Source organism: Pteropus vampyrus, unplaced genomic scaffold, assembly GCF_000151845.1.
Source record: "Pteropus vampyrus isolate Shadow unplaced genomic scaffold, Pvam_2.0 Scaffold18, whole genome shotgun sequence".
NCBI classification, from domain to species: domain Eukaryota; kingdom Metazoa; phylum Chordata; class Mammalia; order Chiroptera; family Pteropodidae; genus Pteropus; species Pteropus vampyrus.
In genome coordinates, this window is record NW_011888799.1 from 9,009,367 (window position 1) to 9,014,546 (window position 5,180).

The 5,180-nt window shown below is 38.9% G+C and overlaps 1 long non-coding RNA gene across 1 annotated transcript in view; it reads right to left on the reverse strand.

Moving 5' to 3' along the window:
• Positions 1 to 441: 441 nt before the first annotated feature.
• LOC105288512 overlaps positions 442 to 5,180 on the reverse strand; it is a 9,568-nt gene continuing 4,829 nt past the window's right edge. Inside the window, exons 4-5 of the long non-coding RNA XR_895608.2 lie at positions 4,200 to 4,255; positions 442 to 650 (exon numbers count right to left, since the gene is read on the reverse strand). This is a non-coding gene — a long non-coding RNA (uncharacterized LOC105288512). The remainder of the gene's footprint in view (positions 651 to 4,199; positions 4,256 to 5,180) is intronic.

The following is a 5,180-nucleotide window of genomic DNA, read 5'->3' on the forward strand; positions in this document are numbered from 1 at the left end:
GAGGGAGGAGCTGTGGCTTGGCAGGAGTCCATGTGAAAAGATCCAGGGGTTTTATCGAAGTCAGGCTCAATGTGAGCCGAGACCATGACACGGCAGCTAGAAAACAAAACAAAATCCTAACCAATCATTGGAAGCCATGCTCTGTATGGGTCAGACCTCATGGAGCATAAACCACATTTTACTGGAGAAAATAATAAACTAGAAAGAATTTGTTGCTGGGAAACTAAGATAGAAGGAGTCTAGAAATTGAGTTATATGAGGATGGGTGTAGAGAAAATGGACATTTTTAGCTTCGGCTTCTGTACAAAAATCAAAGAGACATATGATGACTATCTTCAGGATTCAAACAGATTAAATGTGGTCAAGACAGTGTTCACTTATCCAACATTGATGCAGAAGGCAGGGAAAGCATCAGTGAGAGTAATGGGAAACAGATTCCACTTTGATTTAAAAAGGATTTTATAATACAAATTTATGCAACAGTGAGTTGGAAAACTCCACCTCATGAGAAACCTTCAGGTGGAAACCATATGGCAGTCTATTTTAGGTGGAAGTTTGGACCAGCCAACCTCAGTGTGCCCTCCAGATCTGGAGATCCTCTCTTCCTCTGACCAGGTCAAGACTGTTCACGACCATTCAAGTGCAGATCACTGGGGATGACAAAAAGAGTTGGTAACAGTTAACCTTCAGGAAATCATGAATTAAGACTACCGATAGCTAATTCGCCTCAGTTTCCCTAAATTAATCTTCTTCTGTGAGACAGAACACAAGTTATTTTCCAGAAATCAAAATAAGCACAAGGTACATAAGGCATATCTGTGCTGAAATATTAAAATACCCACAACATACCCACTGAGGAAGGGCTCAGAGAGCTCACACTCTGTTAGAGTTTATAGTGTTAGTACTGCTAGGAAAGTGATGGTCCCTAGGTGTAGATTGCCCGGGGCATTGTTTCCATGGTCAGAGTTCTGATTTTATTTTCTTATTTAAACTTAAACTCTAGGGTCTTGTGCTTTTAAGATGCTAGTCCCTGTAGCCAAGTAGTCAGTTCTACTTGAAGGCCAGATCTCAAAGTTTTCCCGAAGGACAATCGTGTCCTTCAGATGAAAGAAAGTGGATCATATCTAAGGAATCCCTGCTAACGCTCCTTCTAACCTAAGCAATTTTTCTGGTGAAGCACGGAATAATAATATTCTGAATTTCAGTACCAGAATGATGAGATGAGTGGTGCCATGGTAGAAGGTTCACCACAGAGACAAACACCTGAAGCTACAGATTCAAGGTATCTCAGAGCCAACTGCTAAGGGAGAGTGGTCAGTCAAGTCTGCAGGGGAGCAGTGTCTTACCTAGAGGTCTCTGACCATGCACACTCCTCATAAATATAAAAGGTAGGTAAAGGCGTAGATATAACTTTTCGAATTATTTAGCACTGAGTTCAGAAACTGACATACACAGCTGCAGTGCTTAGTTATTCTTCCTCTTTTCTTCTGCATCCATTTCTGCCCTTCTCTTCCTGGCTCTGTGTCCTGGCTTCATCCCATACTGGTTAGTTCTGGTTTGTTAGAGTAGCTAACAAAGTGGGAGGTACTGAAAGATCAGGATATAGAAGAGATAAATCAAGGTATCTCATCCCCATTCCAGGCTCCCTCTCTGTTTCACTATTTTGGCAGTGATGGTGTTTCTCTATCTCTACTGCTCCTGTGATTTGGCCTTTCCTCTTGGGATCTAGCTCTTGCCCCTCAGGCCCCAAAGTGGCCCTCCTGTGCCTGGATTCCCAGCTCCTCAACAGCTTTTGCTGGTCCCCTTACCACTGTCTGCATCTCTACAAATTATCTCATCATTAGTCTCTAACTACCTGAGCTAGATTCTGTTTCCTGCCAGATTCTGGCTTTACAGTTGCACCCTGGTGTGTGACCTTAATTAATTTGATTCTCAGATACTTCATTTTTGAAGTTAAGATCAAACTTGTTATGATCAATTGTTGTCTGGGTCTCTGCCTTATTTCTTATTTTAAAAGCACCCTAAATTTGGGGTGGAGGGATAAACACTTTTTCCACAGTGAGGTTTGAGCATGTGATTGAGAATTTTTCTAAGATCTAGCCAATAAGAGCATCAAATCTCCTGGCAACAATGATTGGATCAGTTATGATCATATGATTTGATCAGGGCCAATGCATACTGTCTAAGATTTGAGCCTTTTGAGCAAAGGACTTGAAACTATAAAGATATAAGAATGGAGCTGCTGGGGGTCACGCCCTGGAGAGCACCTAACAAAGAAAGAGTAGCTAACAAAGAAAGAAAACATAAACAAGAAATGAAGAGACACCAGATGCCAAGAGGGTGTTTGGACCCTTGAATGTAGTTATGCTTGCCCTCCATAAACTCTGCACTTTTCATTAAGTAAGCCAACAGATTCTCTCTTTTTGCTTAATGATGTTGGAATTGGATTTGTGTCACTTGCTACAAAGGGCCCTAATTGATACAAAAATACATATTTAGTAGATTTTCAGTGAAGATTAGAAATAAGATATGTCAAGTACTTATTTTGATACTGGCAAAGACTTTGTTATCATTCTTTCAAAGGCACAGGGACCTTATCCACTATAAGAAACAACTATATCAGAGACATTTTGAGTAAAAAAAAAAAAAAAAAAATTATAGAAATCATCTGGATTTGAAGAGAAGGGTTGAATAGTGTTTCTTAAGGCAAAGAGATCATTATCTCCTTGAGTGACCTTGATTTGGAATCCCAGATCTGGAATTGTGAACTATAATCTGGTCTGAAATTTTCTAACTACCAGACCAAAGTACCGTGGGCAAGATAAATATGCTTAATGGGGGAATAGGCCCAAGAAACCTCTAAGTACTCTTCAACTTCTAGAATGTTGAGGTAAGAGTGCAAAGGATAACATATTATTTACAGTAGCATCTCTGTGGTGTACTGACAGTAATGAATGATTTGAGAAAAGGTTCCACCAGTGTTTCAAAGCTTTTTTAAGTCTTTCCTCTTTTCCAGTTCATCAGATCATTCCATCGAACATATTCTTTCCCCTGTTCTCCTAGTTCGCTTCCTAGGTGCTTCTGTTACAAAATTGTTGCAGCCTGTTTTGTGTTCCCAAACAGGAAAAAGAGCCAGAGGAGAGCAGGGGCAAGTTAGCATTCATCTTTATATCATTTTCTTTACTAATTTATTTATTCATTCATTCAATTGTTCATTCAACCACTTATTTAAAAAACACTTATTTATTACCCACCTCCTACCAAGCATTATGACAGACGCTGGAGCTACAAAAAGTATAAAAGATTCACAGGTTCTATGTTTATTATCTAGTGAGGGAGGCCAAGGTAAAGGAGCAAACTAATAATTTTAATTGCATGATAGGGGTTTTGCCCTCGGAAACCATTTTTAGAATTAAATTGATTTGAAATGGAGAGTAGGTTCTGATTCTAAAAAGCTGAACTCCTGGTTTATCCATATATTCTAGTCGGAGGTATTCCCAAGGTAGCTGAACACTTGAGACCAGAGGTAAAAGTACAGTTATTAAAGTTAATTCTGGAGTTACACAGGGAAAGGAGACATTTGGAAGCTGAGAGTGATAAGGGATCTCTGAGGCAAAGAGTTCAGAAAACAGGTGGAGGGAGAAGAAAACTACCTTTCAGGGTCAAAGGCACAGGTAGTAGCATCATTAAAGTATGGGAGAGGGGGCCCTTATGTCTTGGAAATTGTCTTCACACAAAATATCTTGACCAAAATATAAATTAATTTGATTTAAGGAGCAGAATTTAAGTAGCTGGTTTCATAAACTTTGACATTTCTAGCCATGTTTTTGGTGATTATAGATAGATATAGATATAGATGATATAGACATAGACATAGACATAGACATAGACATAGACATAGACATAGACATAGACATAGACATAGACATAGACGTAGACGTAGACGTAGACGTAGACATAGACATAGACATAGCTATAGATTCATACAAAATGTGTTGGACTCCAAGATACCCATGAAGTTGCTGACATTTCTGCTCTTCTTTTGCCATTTAGAGTGCATGAATTTTATTTCCTTTGTGATTTCACTTAAGTGGTTGGGCAGAGGGCAGCAGGGTGACACAGAAGGGACAAGTGCAAGCTGTTTTTCCTCAAGTCTTTTCCCTCACACACACATACACAATGGTCTGGGACCTCCTTACCTTCTGACTATCTTTTTCATCCAGAGATATCCGAAGCAGAGCATGGAAGTCTGAGTCTTGGAAGATCATAAAAACAATAATAAATGATAATAGAAAATTAATAGATGATTATGATGATGATGATGACAATGATAGCACTAAATCTTACTGAGTGCATAGTCTGATATGTCAGACCGTGTTCTGAGCATTTTACATGTAGACTCCACTAGTGCTCAGGTACTAGAAGGGGATACAGGAGGAAATTGAGGCACCCATACTTAATGACTTGTCTGAGGTTACAGAATTGGAGAAATGGCAGGATTGGACCCCATGCTGCTTGTTCCTGAGCCATCCCTGGAGCCCAAATCTACACCATTGGTGCTCCAACTGACACCTCCTACTCTTCACCCTCATAGATCATCTGCACTATGCTCTCCTTCCCCGGCAAACACCACTCCAAAGCGCTTTCTCCGTGGGTGGGTGACCATCCACCTTCTTGCCTGGCAAGAACATGCCTGCACTGGAGTTGAGGCGAGACTCCCTGATAGCTGGAGGAATGCATTTGCTCTTGTCAGATCCTGGATAAATTTGTAAAAGCATTCAAAGCATTAGCTCAAAAAGTCCTTGTTCTTGGAATAAAGTACAACTATTTCTTTTTTTATAAACATCCATAAAATAAAAAATGAGAGAAATAATTTAATACTTTATTTTATAAAATTAATCAAATTCCTCCTAAAAGGAGAACATAACTAGATTTTTAAATGTTCTTAATACTATTTTTAGCATTTTAAAAGCTCTATGCACAATCTCTTGACATTTCTTAATTTTGCTGTTTGAATATTTAGAGTAGAAAATTACATTTTTCTCCTGTTGTCATTCCCTTTATGACTCACATGAAAGACGTTTGATACTTCAAACTGCCAAATCTGCCCTTACTGGCTTAATTATTTTTCAAATAATACTAGAACATTTAAAAATGTTCATATAAATATTTAATTACAT